The sequence below is a fragment of the Austrofundulus limnaeus genome, unplaced genomic scaffold (assembly GCF_001266775.1).
Source record: "Austrofundulus limnaeus strain Quisiro unplaced genomic scaffold, Austrofundulus_limnaeus-1.0 Scaffold281, whole genome shotgun sequence".
Lineage (NCBI taxonomy): Eukaryota > Metazoa > Chordata > Actinopteri > Cyprinodontiformes > Rivulidae > Austrofundulus > Austrofundulus limnaeus.
The window spans coordinates 640,078-656,219 of record NW_013952683.1 but is presented as its reverse complement, the minus strand read 5'-3'; positions in this window follow the sequence as shown (position 1 = coordinate 656,219).

The following is a 16,142-nucleotide window of genomic DNA, read 5'->3' as shown; positions in this document are numbered from 1 at the left end:
CACACACACACACACACACACACACACACACACACACACACACACACACACACACACACACACACATGCACGCACACAATCTGCACAGTCCTTAAGGTATTGTTTGGGCTTTGAACATCATCAAGAATGTTTTAGTCTTTATGAGAAGATTTTCAGGAGTCAGCCGATTTATTTCAATCGTTTCTGATTTAATCTCTTGAACAAGCCATCCCCAGTGGTTTGGAGCAGCACAATGATATCACTAATCTGACTGGATATGAGTGAAAGCCAAAATGATTTACTGGCTTGTTTTTGATGCGTTCTGGTATCAATACCTAGGTTCCACTGATCCACCTGGCTTATCTTTAGATCCATTCATCAAAACCTCCCTCCGCCCCTATCTACGTTTCTTCACAATCGCACACGCCCACTACCATTAGGGATGAATATAGTAATTTCATGTTGTTGCACTGAATATGCTATGAATCTTTGAAAGGTATGAGGAAGAAGYTTTCACAGGTTGCTACCTCTCCCTGTCTTCTTCGTTCAGTTTTRCTTCAGCTGTAATGGAAGAGGGCACATTCTGCTGCTCTGACAGTCATCCTGAAAATATTCTGCCTGACAGTCAATTTGAGTAAAGTAATCTAGCACTTTGTGTTACAACAAGCCTCCCTGAAGTTTCATGTCAGCAAGAAAGAAAAACCAAAAGGGACTGGTACATTTGTTACATCGCCATGCACAAATGGAAACAGAATACCTGCATGAACCAAATGCTGCTTCAAAAATGTCAAAAACTCAGTAAGACTCAACAAGTAGAACTTCTGGTAACTAAAAGTGGCAGTGCAGAATTGAAGCATTGCAATTACTTTTTGTCCATTATTTGTCCAGTTCAATCACATTTTTTTGATTTTGTACTTCTCTTAAAGTTACATAATAAAACACAGCAATAAGTCAATTTTTAACCGATTTTGGTCTTTTGATATTTTGATCAAAGATAAGACACACAAGACACAAAAATATATTATTGTTGGCTTTCTTCTTGCAAGAACATTTTGTATTCTTATCCTAAATTTCTCTTACTTTTGTTCATACGAAGGGTTCATACGAAGATGCCACATCAGATTAAACAAACTCTTCTATCTTCAGGAAAAGTGTGTAAATGAGCTGAGTAAACTGATGAATGTGTATCAGSTGCTCGTGCATGCGGAGAGAAGATTAGCATAATTACCACCCCAAAATCACCATATAAGGCTATGCTTCCTGCCCCACATACCAATGTTCATTTAGAAATGACATCACAAAGCAAAAAAGAAGAATTTTACGAGTTCGGAGATTGAAGTCCAGCTTTTAGAGATTCAGAAAAAAAAATCCATCATTTTTAGCAGTGCCAACTGTGGAAATATGGTACCTGCTAAAGCCAAGGAACAAATGTGCTGTTGATGTTGTGTCTCCTGTGGGTCGTATACAGTTTTAGAAATAAAAATCTAAATCATAATCTTCTCTCTCTAGTCCTGCTCCGGGTTTCCTTTGATCAAATTTTTATTTTTTTAATTTAAGTGTAAACAACTGTGTCACACAACTGTGCTGATCTGCTGAAGAAATCTGAGCAAAATAAATTTTGATTAAAAAAATAACAATCTATAAAGCTTGCCATATGTCCAGACAAATTAAACTTAATGTAATGCATAGTTTAAGTTGGTTTGTAGTTTGAGATCTTCATATTAGTACTGTAGTGCTGTACAACAGCATTAATAGCCATTATAATTTAATTTAACCAATTTATGTTCTACATTATTACATTTAAAATTATAATTCCAGGTCAAACAGAATAGCCTATCATCAACATAATTATGGAGTGTGATTTATTTTCAACTCGAAATATCTTTAAATTAAGGAAATATAAAGGTACTAGTGAAAAAAATCTGTCTGGATAACAGCAGACTGACTGCACATAAAATATGCGACAGGTCTGGACCACTCGTGAATTTTGTTCGTATCTGAAAAAAATCTTAGAATAAGAGAAAATTGATGAATGCCATAAGTTCTCCTGAATCACTCGTACGCACAACTTAAGAACAAATCTGTGCGTACGAACTGTTCTTGCATGAGGTCCATTGTTCTTAACCTGTTGGACTATTTGCTCACGCAGTTGTTCACAACCTCACCCCATCCTTACTGTGAATGACTGAGCCTATTGGGGATGCTCCCTTTCTACCTAATCGTGACATTCACCTGTTTCCTATTAACCTGTTGACCAGTGGAATGGTCCAAACAGGTGTTTGTTTGAGCATGCCTCCATTTTCCCATTCATTTGTTGCCCCTTTTCCAGCTTATTTTGAACACGTTGCAGGCATCGAATTTAAACAAATGAATCTTTGAAAAAAAATTAAAAAACAACAAACAAACAAACAAACAATAAATTTGATCCTTTTTGTCTCTGTAATGCATTCAACTGAATATAGGTTGCAAAGGTTTTGCAAATCATTCTTCTGTTTTTATTTAGGTTTTACACAATGTCTCAACTTTACTGGAATTATGCTACGTTCACACCGAACATGTTGTGAGCAGCAGGAGCGGCCGATTTACATGCAAGTCTAAGGTGGAGGCGCCTCTAGGGATCGTGCGTCGCGGCACGTACGTTTTGGGCAGTGCGCAAGAAAGGCGGAAGGGGCGCAGAGCGTTTTCCGCGCATGCGGTGCTGCGGAAGCCGCCGCCGCCAGAGTTCAAATATCTGGGGTCAGATTTATAAAACTGCCGTACACACAAGTTGAGCCCAGAAACTTGCGTACGCCACTTTTTGATGCTTGGTCAGGTAGCCATCTGCGTCCACATTCAGATGCGCCAGGTACCCCCCGTGCGTCAGTTCTTTACGAGATGAGGCGGAGGAGGACGAGGACATTGTTATATATTTTTTACAAGAGTAAGAAATGCGCAAAACTAACCATCCCAGACCCTAAATTGAACTATTATTAGCCTTATATGGCCTATCCATGATGCCAGACCCTAAACTTAATCATTAAACCGATCCCTCAAAATAACCATTTTTTTAATGTAGAGAATTTGCTTGAACGAACCATCCCAGAGCTTAAATTTAACCTATATTAGCTATGAACAGCCTATCCCTGACTCCAGTATCTCAATTTAACCATTAATCCTGATCCCTCGCGTTAACCTCAGACCCCCGACCCAAAGACCCCTAAGTGATGCAACCCGGAACAGCCGTGGGCGGCAAGGACTGATGCGCGAGGGGTACCTTCTGCGTCAAAACTGGAGGCAGACGGTCCCTGGCCAAGCGTTAATATGTTGACGAGGCGGGACTGAGAACGTGTTAGATATGCCTCTTTTAAGTTCTGGTATACCTGTGATGATAAGAGGTTAGGATGAGAAAGCAGAAGCTGGAACACAGTTTATTTTTTTCCGTTTATTCTACTTGTTGGCTTACACTCAATGTAACATTAGTTCCTGCCCATTCCTCAACCAATGCAGGTGAAACCATCTAATCTGAAATTTTGAATCATATTGATTTAGTCTTTTAGGCACAACATTAATGTATTTCATTGCTGTCTGATTAAAATGAAAACATTCATTTTTAAAATCATTTTATTATTATTGTGATTTTTTTAAGTGCATGTGGTCAAACTGGTGCTGTGTGTTTAGAATGATATTTAATTGTTTTTCCCATTTGTCCTCTGCCTCTGGTGCACCTTGTCCTTTTTCCCTGTTTTCTATTCCATTTTCATTCCAGTTCTGCTTCAGGGGTTTACAGAAAGGACTGATTTGCCATCGTAATTTCATCTGCCTCAGTCCAGCTATGCTTGGCTGCAACCATGTGTGTGTTTGCTTTAGGTGATGAGAGTTATTGAAAGCAAGAGTCACGTATGAAGAGTCTCAACAGCTTTTGTCTGCAGTAGATGCATTTATTTTTTGACTGTTGATAGGTTAAAACCTGACAGATGATAAAACATTGTAAAATATTCTTTCCAAATCTCTTACACTGCATGTGGGCCTTGTTTGCAATCCAGGCAAAAATATATATATTTTTACTGTTTTCACTTTATTTAAATAACAGACATGCAACAATGTGACAGTTATTCAAATGTACACAGAGTGATCAGTAAATAATAGAGCAGTAAAGCAAATCCACCTGTTGTGAACTGTCTAAAAACAGACAGGTTAGTCTGCTTTGGTATGGTTCTGTGATTATTGATAATGAAGCAGAACAGACAGAAGTGGCAGGGTCAGTGAGTAGAGGAGAGAAAAAAACTGGGAGAGGTGAATAAGTAAGAAATGCCATGACTTTGTGATAATAAATAAAGAAAAAAAGAAGAATATCTACAACGTTAATGGCTTTTTATTTTAATGTTTGGTCTAAGCTTCTGCTTAAAGGAGACTTATTGTAACCTTTCTTTCACAAGTCAATACAATTTCCCAAGGTCTTAGTGAATAATTGTCTGTGAGGCGCTTTAAGTAAAGTACAAAAACAGGCTAAAATACAAAACTCTCGTTTCAGCTTCTGTTCATAACAGCTGTTTAATCTGAGGACAGATTCAGCCACTTAACCGCACCAAAGTCAAGTCAAATCAAAGTCAATTTGTACAGCACATTTTAGATGCAACCACAGCTGACCAAAGTACTTTTCAGAGTACTGACTTGTATGCTGACCACCCACTTTGCTCTGTCCAGTTGTCCAGTTTGGAGGAGCATTTCTGGTCAGGTTGAAAAGAAAAAATAACCACATTTTGGAACTTCCTTTCATGAAACCAAAGCAATCATCTGGTATTACCATTCTACATCTATCAGTCATTAGTTTAAGAAGAGATTATACTGAGCTTCATGAGGCTCATCATGAGGGAGAAACCCAGGCTCACAGCTTGCTGGTAGCAAGGTAAGCTGGTTCTGTGGCTTAAAACTATGATGTAATGGTGATTGTGACCAGCCAGCACCTAAACAACAACAAACAGGTTTGTAACATTGGAGTAGACCAAATAGTATTTTTGAATTTTGTTTAAAAAAAGCCATTAACCACAAAGATGATCAATAAACTGAGTTGATTTTCTGAAAATGGTATGAGGCAGACATCTTACGCTTCACCACGGACGAGCCCTGCTCTCTTTTAGTTCTGCAAAGCTCAAGCAAGGTTTTGCTGGCTCAATTAATACTTTATGAACCGTTAGAGGCAGATTAAAGACGAACAAGTCATTGTGGCTATTTCTCTTTTCTAAAAATACTTACCATTTCTTCTGGGTCTGAAGGTAAACTGCTGCACTTTGAACAGACTGGAGGCACTTATTGATAACAAATCAATACCAACATTCAAAGAATCACAAAAACATCCAAACAAGATGTAATAAAGTCATGGATTACTGTTTCAAACTGATCTGATGAAATGTAGGGCTTAACTTTACTAAGACATCTTAGCTGGAAAACGCTTGTCTCAGCTTTAAAAGCAGACTCAAAGCTTACATAAAGACTTCTGGCAGAGATGTGGCAATAAGAATTTAATGGGCTGACAACTCTGCCATAACAATTTAGGAAATTAGACTGCCATAATAAAATAATTTCAGTTTTGTTTAGGTCAAGAAACTTTATTTATCCTTGTTTGCCAGAGGCCTCTTTTTTCCTTTGTGAGAATAATGAAAATGTGTTGTCTTTAACACTGTATGAGTAATTGTGTAATTCAGCAAAAACATTCAGAATTTTGTGTTTTGTGTAAAGAAAGCAATTATAAAAAACAAGTTTTTAATAATAGGATTATAGGAAATAGTGTGTTCAAGTGTTTACACATAAAACGTATCACTTGATCAACACATCAGCTTTGATTCTTTTATAAGTCAAAAAGGCAAATGCATGTTGACCATGACTGAATTATACAAAATAAAAGGGTAAAATACCCAAGACAGTGGATACTTTCTATAGGTACTTTACAAGTAAAAATGGTTTTGTCAGGTAAAGTAGCCCTGAAACAGTGATATACTGTTGTTCTTAAAATAAAAATTAAATTAAACTAAAAAAATATTTAAAAACTTGTTCCATTTGTAGATGTTTATTTGTGAAATCAAATCTAAAGGAGAGCATGGATGATTGGTAGGTCGAATAGACAGATGGATATATTCTTATACTTGAATTGTTTATAATGAAGTCTCTGAATTCTAAGCGAGAAATAGCCTGATAATACTTTGTAATAAAATGACAAGAAAATATTGTGATTACTCACAAGACACCCTCTAGGCTAATGTTGGGCTTTAGATCATTTTTTTTAGATTACAGCAGCAGTTGGGAGGAATTACAGCTGTTAACAATAGCACTGATTACGACATCAAATCAACACCCAACACTCAAAACAAAAGCTGAAGCATCATATACTTCTTTGGTACATCACATATCAAAACACTGTAATCTGCTTTCTGCTTTAATGCTTGAAGTAACGCTAAGTCTTAAGTGGGTGGTCGCTGGCGTCGAGAAAGAGAGAGAGTTTTTTTTGCAATCCAAAACAAAAGCGCAGTAGACTGAAATATCTTTGAAGGCCAAAGCTGACAGCGACAGGAAACTGTTTGGTGTTAGCACGTCTCACAGCTTTGAAATATCAATAAACATGTTTTTTTTTTGTTTTGTTTTCATTGTATATCTTCATGCCAAATCTTCATTACAACTAAATACTCAGCAGGGTTCATTTTTTGGTGAAATTGTCTGACTGTATGCAATTAAATTTCATGCAATCATACGTCTAATAAAACTTAATATAATGTGATGTCTAATACAAAGCGACAGTTCTGCTTGCTTCAGTTCTAAACTATGCTTTCACAAAATATTTAACTTCTTTTATTTGTTTGTTAATTTCATCTTTACCAGATGTGATAATTGTCTCTCTGATGTGTACACTTAGATGCTGTACTGTAGCAATTGAATCATTTTGTTCTTTGTTGGATCTGAATGTTTCTCATGCTGTCTGCTTTTGACTGACGTGCGCGCGCGCGCGTGTGTATGTGTGTGTGTGTGTGTGTCCATGTTTGATCACAGTACTCAAAGTTCTGAAAACTTGTCATAATTATGCCAGATGGTGTGCTATGTCACCTGGAATTCTCAGGAGATTAACAGACAACAACAGATGAGACGAGAGACAGAGAGGACTCATGTGGCTGCCAGCACACGCTATTTACTGCAGTACAGTATTTACACCTTATAATGGACTCTGTTACAACTCTGTTATATACAGTACATATGAACTTTTTCAACTTTAGAAAGATGAATAATATTTTTTAAAGGACATTTTCAAATTTAGATTTAATTTCTATGTCTATGCTTTGAAGGACAGCATGAAGGTCATTTAATTCAGACCTTATGAAGCTTGGTAGCAAACATATAAGTAGTTGATTCATAGTTTAAAATGTTCACAACATCTGCATCGGCTAGTTTTTTTATAATATGTATTTAGAAGCAAAGGTTTTGTTGATAAGTGAAAAACAGATTTTGACTTGTGATATACTGTAGATTCAGTTTAGTTTCAGACATTTCTCATGAGGGTGAAAAATATAATGAAGATAAAGAGTTCACACTGCAAGAAGTTCAATCTTACCTGTTTGACTGAATTTGACTCAGACCCTGACACTGATCATCTTCAGAACTTACATTTGTACAAATCTACCAAATTTCCTGTTACCGCAATCATGTGAATATTTATAACTTGTTTCTATTCGTGTTGACTGAAATGATGGCAGCATCATTTTCTGCAGTGCAAGTGCAAGCGTGATAGGGCTAACCAGTAGAACAGTTGTTTTTTTTTTTTTCTTTTGCTGCTCCTTTCTGCAGGGGTTACCACAGAGAGCAAACTCGCATGAAAGATTTGGCAATTTGATTTACGCCGGATGCCCTTCCTGATGCTCCAGGCTGAGATCTGCAGTCTCAAGATTACAAGACCATGGCTCTAACCACCAAGACACCATAGCTCCCCTAACCAGCAGGATAGTGCTTTCCATGCCTGGTGGTGGCAGTGTGTGATGAAGCAAGTCTGCGGGTACCAGCAGGATCTATCATTGGGACTTGAAAATCATCTTTCATCTCCAGCTTCCTAACAGACATCTCTGACCAGACCAATGATTTCTCCAGTGAAAAAATAAAATAAAATCTGGCTATTTTAGACCGCCTTGCTCCTTTTCACAAACTGCTTCCACGCTTTTGTTGTCGCCAGATTATTCAGAAATCCAAGCAATGTACTTGTTTATGTAGTGGTTATAAAATTGTTTTTAGAAAAAAGACAGTAAGCAAAATAATATTGTTTTGTATTTGTTAAAAAAAAGAAAAAACCCTTCACAGTCTTTATTTGTGTTGGCACAAAGATATTTTGAGTTGCTAATATGCTGTGTTATGGAGTATTTTTTTAAATTGAATTACCTTTTGTTTATGTGACCATGTAATATTCGAAACTGTTCTTAAAAGGCCGTTACAACACTGGAGGTGACAGAAGTCACATTGCGTCCGTGTCTGTTCTTCCTTATTCCCCTTTACAGGGGTGTAACATGTACGGTTCACAGGTCTTGCCACAGCCTTGTAAAGTCAACAGAATTGAAGGACAATTTGATAAAAACATGTAAAAATGAGAGGAAAGAAAAAGAAAAATTCAAATAGACATACCTGTATTGGATATGGTTCAAGCAATGTACTCTGTTTTCATAATAACTAATTAGCTGACATCCAATTTACATGACATTTTAAGTGATGCATGCTTCATCTGTCTGTTATTTTGTAGGGGGTAAAATAAAAAAATATATATTTTTTTATGAAATAGCAAATAGATATATTGATCACTGGGGGAAAATGATTGGATTCTGTTTTTCTTGCATGTCTACAAAATCTGTAGGCTATGTTTTATGTTTTTTTCTCCACAGACATATAAAAGTGTGTCTTCACTTTTTCTTCCTGCTTTAATCACAATATCTCCATTAACTGTCACCTCTGTGTCAGTTAATGGAAAGCAGAAGTGGGTGGCTCAGCATTTTACATTGTTCTCTGGCTCATTGGTTACTGAGGGATTTTTTATTTTCTTCTTTTTTGCTTTGAACACTTTTAAAACAGGCATCATATCAGAGAAGAAACTGTGCAGTCAGAACACTAAGAGCAGTGAGAGTACACATACGTTAAGTATTTATTCAGCCATATTGTACAAAAATAAATTTAAAAATTGTTTTTGGTTTATTGTGTTCATTTTAATGTGAAGTTCATTTAAAAACTATACTATAAAATTGCAGCACATCTGTTGCTTCTTTTTGTAGGTTATTATAACATTTTAAAAGGCTGACTAGCTCAGAAAATCATTAGATTGTTTAGTAAATAACTTTACTGGCCTTAAAAAAGCTCATGTCATACAAGCACAGCTGAGCGCATCAACCCCCCACCCACCCAACTCCACCCCATCCTTCTAGATGTGATTGTTGACAGCCTGAATTTGTACTTAACTGGTTTTGCCGATGTGCAACAACACTCTCGCACTTTTATGTAAACTCCAATAAGCCACAGACAAACAGCAACACACAACGTAATACAATTTTCTATTAACAGCAAAAAATGAGAATATTATAAACCCTGTTGTGAAGCCAGCTGGATCAGTTTCACTTCATGAATTACCAAGGTAAACAATAAAACATTTAGCTTTTTTTAAATCAGTTTTAAGAACCATAAATGTTCAATGTGAACCAATGAAGAGCTGATCATGAACTTAAAAAAGACTGATCCTAACTAATCCTATCAGTGATAAGGACAGTAGGAGATTACTTTCCCACTGATGCTCGTGCGGCCACACACCTGGCTGAGTAAGCTCAGCACTTCCTCAGGAGACTCAAGCGTGTAAGAATCCAGCTCCCTGCCCCCTCCTCTTGCTCACCTCTTTTTACGGGAGCACGATTGAGAGCATCCTGACAAGCTGCATCCCATCTCAGTACAGTAGCTGCACTGTGACTGACAGGAAGTCTCTGCGGTGTGAAGTGAGAACGGCTGAGAGTCATCGGGGTCAAACTCCCCTTTTTGAAAAACACTTTCAAAGAGAGACAGAAGAAGAAAGGCCTCTCTTTGTAAATCTTCTCACCCTTCCCACTGACTGTTTAACCTTTGGCTATCTGTAGAGATCCTGTTCCAGCAAACCAAGAACAACCAGAATGTGCAACAGATTTGTTCCACACATAATTAAAAATACCTAATAAGTAAACCCATCATTGCTCTGCAGGGACATTGAAATAAAACTATTTATCTCATTAAATACATAAAAAATAGTTGTAGATAAATAGGTAAATAAATTCACTTTTAATTTTGAGCAAATAAAAAACATGCAATTAGAAATGTTGTAACTATACTCTTCCATTGAAATAGCTTCTTTTTTGCCTTTTCTTTATTTAATGCACTATTTGTTTCAGGCTTTTTAGAAAACAAAACTAAAACCACATAAGTGACAAAGTATGAAAAGATTCAAGGCAAATGATGATGAGCTTTGTGATTATGTGAAAAGTTGTGCGTTTCTACTGCTGCTTACACAACTTGATGTGTCACAAGATTTAAACCCAGTAGGCAGACGTATGTAAGGAGGTGGAGGAAAAAAAAGACAAACAAAAATAGACTTTGAAATAAAAGATTTGAAACTAAAACACTAATAACAAAATCTACCTACAAAAACACAAGAATTCATCTGGAGAAGRGTAGGAAAAGCGTGTGGAAGTCAGAATAAATTTGCAGAAAACCAAGTCTATTCTTTTCTGAAAAAAAATCTTTATTCATGACATCGGAACTCCATTTTCAGCTCACAGCCTGCCAGCCAGAGACAGTTGCGTTTCCAATGCAAATGTGCGRAAAACTTTGTCGATATTCTGTTAATGTCGAAAAACACAGTTTTGCAACTGCAGTGTTTCCATTAAGTAAGAAATGCTATTAAAGTCATGGGTGAATACATTTGTTCTCATGATAAGTCATTACAAACATGGATGTAAACACATAGCATGTTGCTACCACGACACTAGCGCTCATCATCAGAGGAGACGGCGTCGTTTATCAAGGCTTTCCAGCGACAAGCCCCTATTGGGAGCAGCTGTGCTGTGTTTTTGGGAAATTGTAGTCAGTGAGTTTACTACTTACTTTTACTACTTCTGTGATATTACTACTACTTCTACTTCCTGCTATCTTCTCCGTTGTCATCTTTTTCGCCAGTAGAAACAGCTGGTTGTTGATCACGTGACTCCCGTTATGCGAAAAAAGTGTTTTCTTGCTAGTGTGTTTGAGGCCTTGGGTTTAATAGTAAACCAGAACAAACCTCTCACAGGCCAACGTCTATGACCAGCTGCACTAAATGGAATGCATTTCCCTTTTCTTCTAAAGTATTACATGTACATAAACCCAAGCTTTGCTAATGCAGAGAGAAGGGTCTCTGATAAGATACATGGACTCTAATGGCTGTAAATAATCATGTGATCAAGTGCAAAATACAAGACTGGATCTTAAATTCAGTCAATTAGTCACACAATTTACTTCAGGAGCACAAGGAGGATTGAAACTGTGCCACGTAAACCAATAATACCAGACTGATGTGAAAATGGAGGGGGGGGGTAATAAACGAGCCGGGGCTAACGAGGAGATAGGAAACAGCTGTGACTGTGGGAACAGGTGGAGATGGGCATGGCAAAAGAGATGTAATGTTAACAAACTTTGTTACTGTACTCAAATAGAAATTTTGGTTATGTGCACTTTACTTGAGTAATTATTTTTCAGCTGAATTTTTACTTCTACACCTACCATTTTCACACAAATATCTGTACTTTCTACTCCTTCCATTTTTTTTAAATGGAAGAAACAGAAAGTCATTTTGTCCCATTTGATTTTGGCTTGTTTTCTTACTGGCTTTTTATTGTTAAAATACAATTATAAAAACTATCCAGATAAACTGTGCCCACTGGATAGAGTGAATTTAACAGTGATTGGATGAAAAGTATGAATAAATACAAATCTGACACCCTATTKGTTTGTACACAACCATCACACCTGACACAAATCACACCAGACTCCAGCAGACGTAAGCTGCCTCTTATGAAGATGACTGTAGCAGAGGTACAGTATATGCACCTGAAACAGGTCGACCAGTGCATAACAAAGTTTTCAACATTATAACAATATAGTCATGGCATTTAGAAAAATGTTTTTTTTTAGAGAAGTTCACCTTCCATTAAATGTCATTTTGGAAATTCTAACAATTCACTTTTACTCACTTTTAATAATTAATTAACTACATTTTATATCAGAAAATTACTATTGTATTTGAGTGCAATAAATGTTAGATATAAGACTTTTACTCAAGTACTAGAGAAGACTAACTTTTACGAAAGTCATTTTTTGTAAGATACATGTACTTTCACTCAAGTATCACGTTCATGTACTTTACACAGGTCTGCGTGACAGGCTGACCAGAAACGTACAGAGTAGTGGCTGGAGACACAGAGGAACCAAAACAACGACTGAAGCAGAGAACTCAAACACTAAAAATGCTACCTAATATCCATCATTTTTACCTGCTTTTTCTTTTCAGGGTCACTGGTGCCCATATCCAGCAGTCACAGTGCAAAAGGCGGGGTACACCCTGGACAGGTCACAAGTCCATCACAGGGCCACTCAACAATTCACTCTCTACCAATTAACAGTCATGTTCTTGGTCTGTGGGAGGAAGCCAGAGTATCCTCAGAAAACCCATGCATGCACAGAGAAAACATGCAAACTACCTGAGCCGGGATTTGATCCAGCAATCTTCTTGCTGAGAGATCAGCTCTGCCAACTGAGCTACCATGCCACTACCAAATAATAATAATAATAATAATAATAATAATAATAATAATAATAATAATAATAATAAAGAGAGATAATGACATTGCGTTCCAATGTTCTGCTAGTGAGAACTTTATGAGCTTTAACTTCTGAACTCTCAAAACATTGCTTGATATTGACTATTTTCAGCTCTCTATCTGGACTATTTTAAGTGTTCCCCAGTGGTTTATTAGGGAATGCTAAAAGTAAAAGCCTGACAAGCATTTTTTTTCACTGACAAATTGACCTGACTATCATTTTACAAGACATCTTATTGGCTTTTGGTTTGCCTACATAATTTCACAGTTTTATAACATAGGGGCAGCTGTGGCGGAGTGGTTAGGGGAGTCGTTTTATAACCAGAAGGTTGCCAGGCAAGACACTTCACCCACCTTGCCTGCTGATGGTGGTCAGAGGGTCCAGTATCACTGGTGCATGGCAGCCCCGCCTCTGTCAGTGTGCCCCAGGGCAGCTGTGGCTGTAGCTTCCCACCACCAGTGTGTAAACGTGTGAATGACTGAAGTGTGAAGCGCTTTGGAGTCCATGTGGATTTGATAAGGTGCTACTGTAAGTAAGTTCAAGCCATTTACCATAACAGAACTTCTATATAACGAGATCCTTTTTTTTTATTTTCTAGAATGGTTATTTATTTGCAAAACATTAGCAAAATAATGCAGAGAATGAGTTTGAATGGGAATTTTAAAAACTAGGTTAATCACTAAGTTAGACTGTATAAAATACGATTAAACTCTGATCTGTTTGATTTTGTCTTTCATGCCTTAAGATGACATTTGTTAAATTGGTGCTATTTAAATAAAAAATCGTCCTGATGCATCTCAGTAATCCAGGTAAAAAAAAAAAAAAAAAAAAAAATTGTATAGGGCTTCTGGACAGGTTCTTCTCTAATGAATTACAAAGTGTATGCACACAGCTGAAGCAAAACAGGAAACAAGGACAAAAGGTCACATTTGTTGTAACCAATTCAGTCTTTGAAGATGTCTTATTTATTTACCCTTTATTCTTTTATTTGGAAGGTTAGCCGATGAAGATGTAATGATGCAATATGCAGCAACTGAAAAGCAGAAATGAATGTTTTTCTAAAAATAAGTGGGGAAGGGGAGGGGGGGGGGAATCAGTAAAGATGCCTTCTTAGTCCAAACTCTAATCAAGCTTTTAAAAGGGGTTTAATTTCCTAGAGAGTTATCAGTCTGTACAAGAAGGAGAAATATTACGGTTTACTTGAAATCTGACCAGTTTTTCTTGCCCAGATTATGTAACACAAAATTAAACTTTATAATCTGATAGGGTAATATATTTGTAACAAGAACTTACACAAACACCAAGTAAATCAGACGACACACATGTGCACGTGAAACCTAAATTTCATATCTTGATGACAGATTGGAAGAATAAAATCCTTCTACCATTTTAATTTGAACAGACTGACTTCCTAAATCTCATGTCTGATGGCAGCACACCAGACTCTGACAAGAACAAGTATTTCCAGATTTCCCATCATGCTTTCTCAGGCACATAACTTTCATATAAAAACTGAGAACAAAAGGTGATACGTTCTTTTTTCTATGATCTTCTGATCTGTTTGAGACTTTCCAATTGAGATTTTAGCTGCAGTGACATGCTGCTGAACATGTCCTTGCTGAAAAAGATTAGCTAAAACACAACACGATTTTACCACTCACACCACAGAGTCCATCGCATTTTCCTCTGTAGCCTTGAACATTGCGTACTCTGTGTAGAAACTCAGATTTCAGGWAAGTTTGGACATTCATAATCAGACAGCATTCCTTGTCTGAAAACAGAAATAAAAGGAGATTACTTTTTGAATAAATAAACTTTGTAAAGTTACGTTAACAAAAAAAAGTTTTTAGATTCTGCATCTATTCAGAGAAATACCATGAAAAAATAATGATAAAACTGAAGAAAAACGGGATGATTAGATGTACTGAATGAAGGGACACGATGATTTGTAACTGTTTGCTTTTGTTTCATTGCCAGGACAGAGAACATGTTTTCAAGTCAAAACATGGTAGAAAAGGCTTTTAAAATGGGATGCCATTGCTCCACATGTTCTCTTGATTAGGTGCCTTTGCATGTCCTTTTATAAACTCAGCTGTTTCAGCAGAATGGAACATTACACATCACACAAATAACTCAAGCATCACGGTCTTTGGTGGGATCTTCCACTCCGTCAGAAATGCTCCCCTCATACCAAATTTAGTCTACACCTACAGTCAGTTTCTTATCAGTGACTCACATGTGGGAACATTTCTGCTGCTCACCACAGTCCTGGCACATACTGTAACATCCCCATCACTATGAGGCTGTCCTATGTGCCTACGCACACTGTTCTTTTGACACCCACGCAAAAGATTAGCAGGGGCATGCAGTTGGAGTTTGCCAGACATAAACTCAGTGTGTAAAAACAGTCAAACATGTGCAAACCTATTAGGTGACTGATTACTTATAGATTTTGATTTAAATTCACAAACTGGACATGCAGTATTAATAGAGGCTTTCAGACAGTTAGAAATGTGTATAAGTCCTGAAATCTTGTGTTAAAATTCCTTCTTATTTTATAGCTGTAGTGAAAGTAAGCCAACACTTAAGATTTTTTTTGATTGAGACAGAAAAAATATATTTTTTACTTGATACTTGAGAAGTTTATGTAAATGTGACACAATGTGCAACTTACTTTTACTTGTCAGCTCACATGAATGCAGTATTTACATGGGGGTTATTATGCTAAATCATTTTTTTTTTGAGCTTCATACAATATTATAATATCATTTCTTCATCAAAAACATACCCAGAGTGTTGCTTTGACTCATTCATGCATGTGTAAGAAATCCTTGAATCTCCTGTGGTAGCCATGTGGAGCTGCCTAAACTGTTTTTAAGCCACTTCAGTAGAAAACAGAACACAAGTTTCTTCATCATCGGTGATTTTTTATTTATTTARAGAGAAGTAAATCTAGAGAAGAAGAAAAAGAGAGAGAAGAAACAGGAGAAATGTAATGGGAAAGATTGAAAGAGAGATTAGAAGATATGTCAAATATACACCAAGAAAACACAAGACAACACACTTGACATCTGTCTGCACACCTGCAAAAATGGAGAAAACAAAAATACAGCAACAAAATACCCATGTATATAATAATAGTTATAACCTTGCTGAAAAGTATACATATATGCATATACCCATACATTCATACATTGTATATGTGTGCATATACAGTATAAACATTCAGTGACAGTCAGAAACCCTAGGATCTGAACACCTGTTTGTGTGCGGTTGTGGGCATGCACATAAATACAAGA